We start from the raw sequence: 12,735 nt of genomic DNA, 5'->3' as shown, positions 1-12,735 counted from the left end.
CTTCCGTCTACTGGTTCCATCCCCAAATGCCTGCAAAGAGTCAGGCTGGGCCAGGCAGAAACCGGGATCCTGGACCTACATCTGGGTCTCCCAGGGGGCGGCAGCGGCCCAAGCACATGAGCCATCATCGGCTGCTTTCCCGGGGTGCACATTAGCAGAGAGGTGGATCAGAAGCAGAGAAACCAGGACTTGAACCAGGCCGTCTGATATGGAATGAGGCCTCCTGGAAGCTCGATCAGAGTGGATTAGCTGGGGCTGGAATGGGGGCTGTGACACAGGATGCTGGAGATGTCAGCGGTGGACTCAAGTGCTGTGACAACAGTTACCCAGTGTCTGTGTTTTAGAAGGAGAAACCTTAAGTTACTGGAGGGAAGGCCGTGGAAGCCAGCCCTGTTGTTCTTGTCTTCAGGCAATAAAGAATCAAGCCTGAGACAGTGCAGTGATAAGGCTTTATTGGGGACAGGGCATCCCACAGGATGGAAGGGACAGAGAGTGCCCAGTTGCTCAGACTGGGGGAGAGACAGGTTACATGGTTGAATGGAAAGAACACACCTGGGCAGGCCAGGCGGGCGGCTCAGCAGAGAGGCAGAGAGCTGAGTGCAGTCTGTTTGGACTCCCTGGGTTTTTAAGGGAGTCTGTTTACCCACCCACCCCCCTTTTCTCCAGGACAAAGGATGAAGAATCCTGGTAGAAGGGTTTGTTGGATGAAAATTAGCACATTGCTCCCCAGATTTGCTGGCCCCTGGGCAGAGCAGAGGGGCTTCCCTGAGAAATCTGAAAAGCTTTTATAGCCCCTTGTTATCAGGTAGCCCATTTAGTCCTGAGGACAGAGAATTCTCCTGCGAACTTGCCTTGGGGGAAGGGCTGGGCCCACCTGGGAGGTCATCAGGGTCTGGGCAGGACTTTGAAGTGCAATGCTGGGCTTCTGGAGCTTCCGCAGTAGGTGCTGGTCTTCAGGCCTTTCTTGTACACACATAGGCTCACTTTCCGACTTCCTACCTAACACTTATACTTCAAATTGGGTTCTTGCAATTGTGAATAAAAAAACTTCATTTTTCGGGGATTTCTGTAAATTGGTTAATTTCTTCAAAACTGATCTGTGCTGATTCCTGTTGACTTGGTAGTACTGTGCAGACAAGTTCATGAATCTGTCGTCATTCGTGGTGATCAAAGTCACCATTTTTTAAGATAGTTTTTTTTTCCAATTTATTTATTTATTTGAAAGTCAGAGTTAAACAGAGAAAGAGAGAAAGGGAGCGGGAGAGAGAGAGAAAGAGATCTTCCATTTGCTGTTTCACTCCCTGTCGCTCCCCCATTCGCAGAGGAATGACACAGGACCCTGCACTGTTCTTTTGTCTGCTCTGCCCTTCCCGGGTTGGCTGCTGACCCTTCCACCTCCGTGGAGGGGCGGCTCCCCCTGCCACTTTCCCCGCTTCTGCGGGGGAGCGGCACACCGCTGGCCGGCTCTCTCGGGGGCTGCTCAGGTGTTCCTTCAGATGTTCCCAGTGCACGTTGTCTCTCTCCTCCTTTATAGTCCTCTTCCACCAATCCCAACTCTGCTGCCCACACGCCGAGTATGCTGCTCTCCTCCAATCAGGAGCAGCTCCTACAGTTTATTGTTGAACTGGAGGCAGCTGTGTAGAAGCTGTTTACTCCTCCCAGCGCCATATTGTGGGAGAGCAGATGCATAGAATAAGTCTTAATTCCAGTAACTTATTCTAGTCTCAGTTGCTCCCCACAGTTCCCCCTTTCTTTTTATTTTTTGGTGTTGATACACACCTGTCTTGGGTGCCCCGCGGCGCACACTCTGCTCTGCTCTGCTCTGCTCGAGTTGCCCACAGGTGCTTATAGCCCTACCAATCAGGCAAACCAAATCCGGGTCCTCTCTTCGCCATGTTGTGAGGAGGTTTTTAGGCGCTGATGCGTGCCTGTGTTCGGTGCCCTGCGTTTTAGTTTTTTGCCTTTTGCTCCCCGGGCTAACTTGACGAATCCCAACCTAGCTTACGTCTCCGCTTTGGCCTACCCCCGCGGCTTCATTTTCCCTAGCTTATATTTTTCTCTACCCGGTATATTTCCTAACTTTCTTCCAACAATATTTCTCTCTCATTTCTCCTGGCTTCTCCCCACAGCCCGTATCCAAGTCTAAGTTTCTTCTAGCTTTCACTTTCGTTTTCAACCTTAGCTTTCTCCTAGCTTCTCCCCGTAGTCCGTATCCGAGTCTATGTTTTTTCTAGCTTTCACTTTCGCTTTCAATCCTAGCTTCCTCCGGCACTTTTTCCGTCCAGCTTTTCCCTAGGCTCTTTCCTAGTCTCTCTCTCCAGTATTTTCCTGCTTCTTCCCTCCTAGGTTTCCTATCTGAGTCATGGCACCATTATGTTGCTCCCCCATTTGTGTAGGAACGACACTGGACCTTGCGCTGTTCTTTTGTCTACTCAGCCCTTCCTGGGTTTGCTGCTGGTCCTTCCCGGGTTTGCTGCTGGTCCTTCCCGGGTTGGCTGCCGACCCCTCCACCTCCATGGAGGGACGGTACCCCCTGCCACTTTCCCCGCTTCCACGGGGGAGCGGCACACCGCTGGCTGGCTCTCTCGGGGGCTGCTCAGGTGTTCCTTCAGATGTTCCCAGTGCACGTTGTCTCTCTCCTCCTTTATAGTCCTCTTCCACCAATCCCAACTCTGCTGCCCACACGCCGAGCACGCTGCTCTCCTCCAATCAGGAGCAGGATCAGCTCCTGCAGCTTATCAGTCAAATTGGTGAGAGGCAGCTGTGTAGAAGCTGTTTACTCCTCCCCAGCACCATATTGTGGGAGAGCAGATGCATAGAATAAGTCTTAATTCCAGTAACTTAGTCTAGTCTCAGTTGCTCCCCACAACTCCCCAGTTGGCAGCTCCAACATTGGCTGGAGCTGTGGCAATCTGGAGCCAGGAGCCAAGAACTTTCTCCAGATCTCCCTTGCAGGTGGATGGGCCCAAGGACCTGGGCCATCTTCTACTGCCATAGCAGAGAGCTGGATAGGAAGTGGAGCAGCTGAGACTCAAACCGGTGCTCCTATGGGATGCCAGCACTGCAGACGGTGGCTTTACTCCCTACATCATAGCGCTTTCCTTCCCCAATAGTTTTTGTTTTCAAAAGCATTTTAGGGGCCGGTGCTGTGGCACAGCAGGTGAGGCTGCCGCCTGCAGTGCCGGCATCCCATATGGGCACTGGTTCTAGTCCTGGATGCTCCACTTCCGATCCAGCTTTCTGCTATGTCCTGGGAAAGCAGTAGAAGATGGCCCAGGTCCTTGGGCCCCTGCACCCACATGGGAGACGCAGAGGAAGCTCCTGGCTCCTGGCTTTGGATTGCCACATCTCCAGCCACTGTGGTTATCTGGGGACTGAACCAGCGGGATGGAAGACTTAGCTCTCTCTCTCTGCGTCTGCCTCTCTGTAGCTCTGCCTTTCAAATACATAAATAAATCTTAAAAAAAAAAAAAAACATTTTAGCATTTTTTTTCACATAAAACACAGGCATACCACTGGAGCAAGTCATCAACATAATGATACATTTATAAGAGTTCAATAAAAATCCTATTTTATCATAAATTCTAGATTTTAAATAAAACAAAATTTCAAATGGCTGTGTAGGGTTAAAGAATAAAAGACTCTCTTCCCTATTCTTTTGAAACCCTGGGCTCTCGTGGTTCATTTGATACCCACTGCTTGAATGTACCAGTGTGTGGTTCCACAGGTTTGTTTTTTTAAGATTTATTTATTTATTTATTTGAAAGGCAGAGCTACAGAGAGGTAGAGAGAGAGATAGAAACAAAGAAGAGAGACAGAGATACAGAGAGACAGAGACAGAGAGAGAGGGAGAGAAAGGTCATCCATATACTGGTTCACTCTCCAAATGGCCACAACAGCCCGAGCTGCGCCTATCTGAAGCCAGGAGCCTGGAGTTTCTTTTGGGTCTCCCATGCAGGTGCAGGGGCCCAAGGCCTTGGGTCATCCTCTGCTGCTTTCCTAGGCCACAGCAGAGAGCGGGATCGTTAGTGGAGCAGCTGGGAAGAGAACCGGTGCCCATATGGGACGCCAGCACTGTAGGGGGCGGCTTTACCAGCTGTTCCACAGCGCTGGCCCCTCCTCCGGTCTCCTGCACTGAACCTGTGCCCACGGCAGCCGATGCTGTTCCAGGGCCTTGAGAAGTTTTTTCTCCCATCAGTGTGTGTTGCTGAGTCATCGTGTGCGTCGGGCTGATGCTGTGGCTGTGCTGTCCCCTTATTTCTTAAAGACAATTTGTGCCCTCAAACACTGCATTTCCCGGCCTCTGATCTTGTTGATGGGGTCATGCCACTCAGCTTTGTCCAATGAATAGAAGTGAACGTATGAGGGACCGTCACAAAATTTGCAAGGAAATGAACAAGATAAGTAAATTGTGGTGTGCACACATTTTAAACTCCATGCGTAGTTTTCTCCTAATACACATTTTTTATTAGCTTCTTTGAAGAACTTTCATATTCACGGAGTTCAAAATGTTTTTGTACCAAAAATCTTTAACTTTTTTTTTTTTATTTTTGGTTTGAGAGCAGAGAGAGACACAGAGACAGAGATCTCCCATCTGCTTACTCACTCCCAGGGCTCACAGCTGCCGAAGGCACGCCAGGTTCAAGCTGGGAGTCAGGAGCTCCATCTCCCACATGGGGTGGCAGGGGCCCTGTGATTTGAATCATCACCACTGCCTCGCAGCTTCGGCAAATCAAACCCACACCATGAATCTGAACTTAGAAATGAACTTCCGGTACGATTTACAAATATGCGTTGCCCAAATTGACGTCGCGGCTCCTTGCCTAGAGCTGGCAGAGGGCTCAAGGATTTTGCAGAGGGCTGTGCATGGGAATGAGGCCAGTCAGGCCCTATTAGGGAGCAGAGCGTGCAGAGGCCTCGCACTGGTGAGCTCACGGGGAGTGCCGCCCTGAGCTCTGCCTGCTGGTGTCTCCCTTGCCTCACCCTATCCCCGCGCCTGCTCCAGGCACACAGACTGGTCTCAGCACAGACAGTCGGAGAGCCCTGGATTCTTGTATCTCTACCCTGATTTCCATATGCAGCAAACGGAAATAGCAAATGTTTGGGATGGAAACAAATGACTTGAAAGCCTCGCGTTTCTTCCTTCTGTGTGTGTATTACCAAGAAGGTAGGCTTGGTCAGAACATGTTTGATTTCTTCCACACAAGGCTTGTTTTTGCTTCATTTAAAGTAAATAAATACACAGTGAAATGTTCAACTCTGGAGCACAGGGCTTGAGAGTTTTTGCCCATCTGTGCTGCTGGTGAACACCAACCAGTTCAAGGTAGAAAATGTTTCCATTTGTGGACCAGCTCTGCCTGCCCTGGCACTTCCCAGGATGGGCTCGAGGTGTGTATGTGCTGAAATCGTCTGCAAGAGTGGGACCGTGTTTCATGCCATGATACATGGTGTCGTTCCGAACCCCCTTTGCTGTATGATAGTTCTGGTTTATAGAAAAGCTGATCACTGTACCGCGATCTTATATCCAGTGACTTTGCTGTATTAGTAATTCCTGTGTTCTTTTTGGTTTTTGTGTGCACAAAATCCTGTCAAATACAAAGATTTTAAATTATTTTGAAAGATTTATGTGTTTGAAAGGCAAAGTTACAGAGAGAGAGAGGGAGAGGGGGAGAGAGAGAGAGAGAGAGAGCGCTTCCGTATGCTGGTTCACTCCCCAAGTGCACAAGCTGAATCTGTGAGCCCAGCATTCATTGTGAGTCTCCCACGAACTTGGTCCATCTTGTGCTGCGTTCCCAGGCACATGAGCAGGGAGCTGGACCGGACATGGAACAGCAGGGACCCAAGCCGGCAGTCACATGACATGTGGGCATTGCAGGCAATAGCTTAACACATGGTACTGCGATGCCAGACCTTCAATTCTTCTTTAATTTTAATTTTTTTTTTAATTTCCTCACTGCATTACCTAAGAGCTCCTGTATGGGGTTGAATAGATACGGTGTGCTTGGGTGCACGTGCCTCATTCCCGGCATTCACAGGCAAGCTGTATTTACTATTACATAAATAGTATACAAACATACTATTACATAATAGCTTTTGTAGATATCTGTTTGCTGTTTCAAGAACTTTCCTTTTATTTCTAGCTTGCTGAGGATTCCCTAATAAAGCTAATGTGTTAAATTATTCATTTATTTTAAAAATGACAACAATTTTAAGGATCACAACATAAAATTAAATGCAATTTGATATTACTGTTTGATGAATTGTTGACAAATACGTGCACTCTTGAAACCATCCTTGTAACCAAGACAGCAAGTCTTTCTGTCATTCTTACAGACTTTGTGTTGCCCCTGGGTGATCCATCATTGTCCCCAGGTGATGGCTGCTCTTTTTTCTGTCAATAGAAGTTAGTTGTTATTTTATAGAATTTTATATAAGCAGGTTCTTGAAGTGTACTTTTTGATTTTTGACTTTTTTCCCTGTAATTTTGAAATATATCCATGTAGTTCACGTGTATAAAAATCTAATTGTTGATATTGATGAATGACTTTTTTTATAGATATACCACAATTTGTCTAGGACTTTATCTCTTTATGGGAATTTATGGGGCTTTATTTGTTTTTTTTTTCTTTTATTTGACAGGTAGAGTTATAGACAGTGAGAGAGAGAGAAAGGTCTTCCTTCCATTGGTTCACTCCCCAAATAGCCACCTCGGCCAGCGCAGCGCAGATCTGAAGCCAGGAGCCAGATGCTTCTTCCTGGTCTCTCCAGGTGCAGGGCCCAAGCACCTGGACCATCCTCCACTGCCCTCCCGGGCCACAGCAGGGAGCTGGACTGGAAGAGGAGCAACCGGGGCTAGAACCCGGCGCCCATATGGGATGCCAGTGCCGCAGGCGGAGGATTAACCAAGTGAGCCACGACGCCGGCCCCGTGGGCCTTTATTTCCAATGTTTAGTAGCTCTGATGAATAAAGACACTATGAATATTTATGTACAAGCTCGGGACATTCTGTAGTATTGCTCTTGGGTGAATACTTAGGAGTGGAGCAGCTTCTCTGTGCTAGACACACACACACACAGATGCACACACATGTGCATGCATACTTGCACAAACACAAAAAAGGTATTTCAACAGGTTAATAAAAATGGGCATCATCTTTAATTACATTTTTCCAGTAACTTTTTGAAGTATCATATATATTTCTATATGTATATTTTTCCTTTTTAGAAAATGCTACCCTTTTTCAAAGTGTTCCGTTTTGTATTGCCACCCACCGTGTGTGTGAGTGCCGGTTATTCCACCTGCTCTGCTGTCCTTCATGTGGTCAACACTGTCATTTCAGGTCGGCCCCTGGATGTGCGCTGGCCTCTCGGTGGCAGTGCCGTGCGTTTCCCTGAGGACCGAACGGTCGAGACTCTGCTTGGCTGCCTGCTGTCACTGATCATTCTCTTTGGTCCCTGTGTCTCTGTCCCTAGGCTGGTGGAGTATCTCTCCACATCTGTCACCCCGGCCTTTTTTTTGTTGTCTTTTTTGTCAATTGTGTGTTTGTTTTTCATATTTTGGGTTTAATCCTTTTTTTGATATACATGTGTTATATGTGTGTGACTATATATATATATATATATATATATATAATAAACATGTGACTATTTTGTGTCCTAATCTCTAATTTGTCTTTTAGTTTCCTAATTGCTGTGTTTTCAGGAGCAAAATGTAAAATTTTGGTGCAGTTCAGTTGCTTGATTTTTTGCTTGTTTCTTAATTTTTTTTGGTTATGAGTAAGAAAATTTTGCAAAGTTTAAAGCTGTTGAAATTTACTTCAATGCTCTATTTAGAAATTTCACAGTTTTAGGTTTTACATTTAGCTAAGTGATCCATTTTGAGTGAATTCTTCCATAGTGAGAATCAAGATTTATGTTCATTTTTTTTGGTATGTCTGGCCACATGATCCAGCACAATGTGTTAAGAAATTTTCTTTTCTCTATGAGTTGCTTTGGCACATTTGTCAAAAACCAGTTGTTTTATAGACATGTATATTTGTTCTAGGCTTTCTATTTATTTTCCATTAATCTTCTTTCCGCTACTACTAAATTTTCTGTTACTTTAGCTTTAAAATAAATCTGCAATCACATGAAGTTATCCATTTTTATTTTAAGTAATTGTGTTCGTGGTAAGTCCTGGGAATACTTTAACATCATCTATCCATCTCTTAAAAATGCCTGCTAGAATGTTGACTGGGATTGCATGGAAACCACAGAGTCTTCGTAGGAGTGCCTGTCTGAAAAATACTGGGGCTTCCTGTCTGTTAATTTGCTGTAGGTATTTTAGAAGCTCTCAGCAGTGTTGTCTGGTTTGCAGTAAAGCGATTTTGGATGTCTTTTGTTAGATTTATTCCTGGTTTTTTATGGTAATTGTAGCAGCTAGAAATAGAGATCATTATTTTTGGCTCTTGTTAAGATCATTTCTGTTTTCTTGCTGTCTGTGGCTCTGCTGGCTGTATTCTACCATCATATTCCGTCAGACACAGAACCATCCGTGTGTCCCGTGTCCGTGTGGACGCCTGTCTCTGCACCACTGAGCTCCCCTGATTGCCCCACAAGCTTGGTTGCTGATGGACTCAACTGAGGCTATCATTTTAGCAATCTGCTGAGTTTTCCTCATTGTTAGAGTGGAACATCGATCCCTGTTGAATCTACATCCATCATAGACAGAACTGTTCATCAGTTTGATAGCCTACGTTTCCAGACCAAAATAGGCTCTAATTCTCATCACTGTTTACTGACATCCTGAGAAGCATGTGACTTCACTTTTTATCATTTGATTCTTTTATATTATTTTGTTACTTATTTTAGTCCAGTTGCCGTGTCTTAGAGATCAAGCTTTGCTTTAATTTATTAAAATTCTCTGATTGCTGCTTTATGGGACATCACGTGTCTTTGTAGTTGACCATTTCCTTTGCACGTGACTGGAAGGTACACTCTGAAGTTATGGTCACAGCATCCTGAAACGTCAGGATAATTAGGTTAGCAGCTTTGTGTGCTTTACCAATGCTTACAACACTTGTGTTGGAAATTCTCCCTCTAGTCCTATCAATTTTTGTTTCTCTAAAAAATTTTAGTTACTATAGAGAGAACAGATTTCTTGTATCTCACAGGTAGTTCTCAGAAGACAACCATACTTCTCCCCCTTCTCACTCCCACAATCCTCCTCCTTACTTCTTTTTACATTTTCCTTAATTTTTTGCAAAGACATACCTGCAACCCACTCTGACCACAAACTCAGATCACCACTAACCATAATACTCCACAAGTAAAATGCAGGAAGACCACAGTCTCACCAGAGTATAAATAAGGGCTAAAAACAGCAATCATATCACTAGATGTCTGTTTTATTCCTATACATCTTTTTGGTACTCTAAATCAACTGCCACATATCAGAGAAAACATAGGTACATGTCTTTTTAGTAATGACTTATTTCACTAAGGATAACAGTTTCCAGCTGCATCCATTTTATTGCAAAAGATAGGATTTCATTCTTTTTTATGGCTGAGTAGATTCCATATAAACCATATATACCACATTTTCTTTAGCGAGTCATCAGTTGATGAACATCTGGGTTAATTGCACAGCTTAGCTATTGGGAATTGAACTGCAGTAACATGGGGATATAGATAACTCTTTCATATACTGATTTAATTTTTTGAATAAATTCCCAGAAATGGGGTTGCTGAGTCATATGGTTTTCAGAATTCTGAGGAGTCTCCATACTGTCTTCCATAATGGTTGTACTAGTTAACATTACCACCAAAAGTGGATTAGGGTACCCTTTCCCCCATATCTTCCCCAGAATTTGGTATTTTTCTTTTTGGATGTGATGTGTTCTAGCTGTGGTGAGATGAAACCTAATTGTGGTTTTAATTTGCATTTCCCTGATGACTAGTGATTCTGAGCATTTTTTTCACGTTTCTGTTGGTCATTTGAGTTTCAACCTTCAAAAAATGCCTGTTAATGTCCTTAGCCCATTTCTTAACTGGATTGTTCGTTTTCTTGTTTTTGAGTTTCTTGAGATTTTATGTATCCTGGATATAAATACCTTTTCTTTCTCTTTTGGACATAAACTCTTTATCAGTTGCATAGTTTAGAAACATTTTCTCCTGTTCTGTTGGTTGCTGCTTCACTTTGTTGTATGTTTACTGTGCAGAAGCTTCTTAGCCTAATGCAATCCCATTTGTCTTTTTTTAAATTTTATTGCCTGTGCTTCTGAGGTCTTTTCTAAGAAGTCTTTGCCAAAGTCACACTTGCAGAGTTTCCCCAATGTTTTACCCCAGTAATTTTATGGTATCAGGTCATAGATAATGATCCTTGATGCATTGTGAGTTGATTTTTATGTAAGGTAGGAGTCTTGTTTCCTACCTTTGCATGCAGAAATCCAATTTTCCCACCAGCATTTTTTGAAGAAATTGTCACCCCTAGGGGTTGATTTTAGCCCATTCGTCAAAGGTTAGTTGGTTATAAATGCATGGATTGATTTTGATTTCTGGGCTTTCTATTCTGTCCCATTGATAGGCACGTCTATTTTTGCACCAGTACCAGGCTATTAGGATTATAACTTCCCTGTAATATGTCTGAAATCTGGGATTGTGATGCCTCTGGGTTTGTTTTTGTTGTCTAAGACTGCTTTAGGGGTCTCTTGTGATTCCGTATGAATTTTAACATCATTTTTTCTAGATCTGAGAAGAATATCATTGGTATTTGGTTTGGGATTGCACTGAGTTTGTAAACGGCTTTGCGTCATATAATTCTTAGAATCCATGAACTTGGAAGATTGCTCCATTTTTTGGTGTCTTCTATTTCTTTCTTTAATGTTTTGTAATTTTCGTTGCAGAGATCATTTACATCCTTGGCTGAATTCCAAGGTACTTAGTTTCTTTGAGAGCTAGCTTTGTTTGTATCTACAAAGACTGTTGATCCTTGTATGTTGATTTTATATACTGCAACCTTAGCATACTCTCTTACGAGTTCCAATGGTCTCTCAGGGGAGTCTTTTGATTTGCCTATATTTAGGATCATAAACAGGGATAATTTGACTTCCTCCTTTCCAACTTGTATCCCTTTGATTTCTTTCTCTTGTCTAATAGCTCTGGCTAACGCTTCCAGAATTATATTGAATAGCAGTGGTGAGAGTGGGATATTTGTCTGGTTCTGAAATTAGTGGTAATAATTCCAGCTGCTCCTCATTTATAATGATGCTTGCTATAGGTTTGTCATATAATGCCTTTATTGTGTTGAGGAATGTTCCTTCTACACCCATATACTTAAGGTTTATATCATGAAAGAATGTTGTATTTTATTAATGCTTTCTCTGCATCAATTGAGATAATCATGATTCTTACTCTTCAGTGTGTTAATGTGATGTGTCACATTTGTTGATTTGCTTATGCTGAACCGTCCATGCATACCAGGATAAATCCCATTTGGTCTGGATGAATGATCTTTCTGAGGCATTGTTGGATCCGAGTAGCTAGTATTTTGTTGATTATTTCCACATCTATGTTCATACAGAATATTGGTCAGTAATTCTTTGTTGCATCTTTTGCTGTTGTTACATCTTTTTTGGAATTAAGGGGATGCTGGTATCGTAGAAGGAGCTCAGAAGGACTCCCTCCCTTTCAGTTGTTTTGAATAGCCTGAGAAGAATTGGAATAAAATCTCAAAGTTTGGTTGAATTCTGCAGTGAAGTGATCTAGGCCTGGGCTTTTATTTTTTGGGAAAGTCTTTATGGCTGATTTAATCTATGTCTTGGTTACTGGTTTATTTGTGATTTCTTTGTCTTCATGATTCAATTTTGATAAATTATATGTGTCCGGAAATCTATCCATTTCTTCAACATTTTACAATTTCTTGGCATATAGCTGTTTGTAGTAATTCCCGATGATTCTTTTTATTTCTGTACTGCAACATCTCTTTTTATATCTCTGATTTTATTAATTTGTATCTTCTCCCTCTTTTTTGTTTTTTGGTTATTTGGACCAAACTTGTATCATTTCTGTTTATTTTTTTAGAAAACCAGTTCTTCATTTCACTGATCTTTTCTATCTTTTTTGTTGTTTTGTTTCAGGTGTCTTTATTTCTTCTCCAATTTATTTATTTCTTTCCTCCTATACATTTTGGGTTTGGTTAGTTCGTGTTTTTCTAGGTCCTTGAGATGCATTGGTAGATCATTTCTTTGATTTTTTCCGATTTCTTTCTTTTTCTTCTTTTGGAACAGTTCTCATTTTATGCAGGTGGATCAGCCTCCCCTATCATTTAATCTGAAATAATGGCAGATGGCAGTCACCACACCAGATGAAACTGAGCATGTATGAACCTGCGTGGCCAGGTTCCTAGGCCAGGCACCTGAGGGAAGGTGTGGCAATGAGGCAGAGGCATCCCGGTTGCTCCCAGCATCCTGAGGAGAGGAACAGGGCCCGGGCGCCACCCTTCTCCGCGCGGCCTCCCTTGCTGGCGGGTACCTGCCTGCCCCGCGGGCTGCAGGATGTGCCCAGGGCCAGGCGCCCTGATGGTGCGGTCCTTCCCCGGTGGACGCCAGCCTGCAGGTGGTTGGCAGGCGGAAGCGCGGGGTCAGTGGCTGCACCACTGGTGTGCAGGTGCGCCTCCCGGAGACGGGGTCGCACGCCCACGGGCCTCTCTGGTTCCTCCTCGTGTGCGTGGAGCCCCAGGGCTTCTGTGTGCGCTCCG

This window comes from Oryctolagus cuniculus, chromosome 10 (assembly GCF_964237555.1).
Source record: "Oryctolagus cuniculus chromosome 10, mOryCun1.1, whole genome shotgun sequence".
NCBI lineage: Eukaryota > Metazoa > Chordata > Mammalia > Lagomorpha > Leporidae > Oryctolagus > Oryctolagus cuniculus.
Note: the sequence above shows the minus strand (reverse complement) of the source record.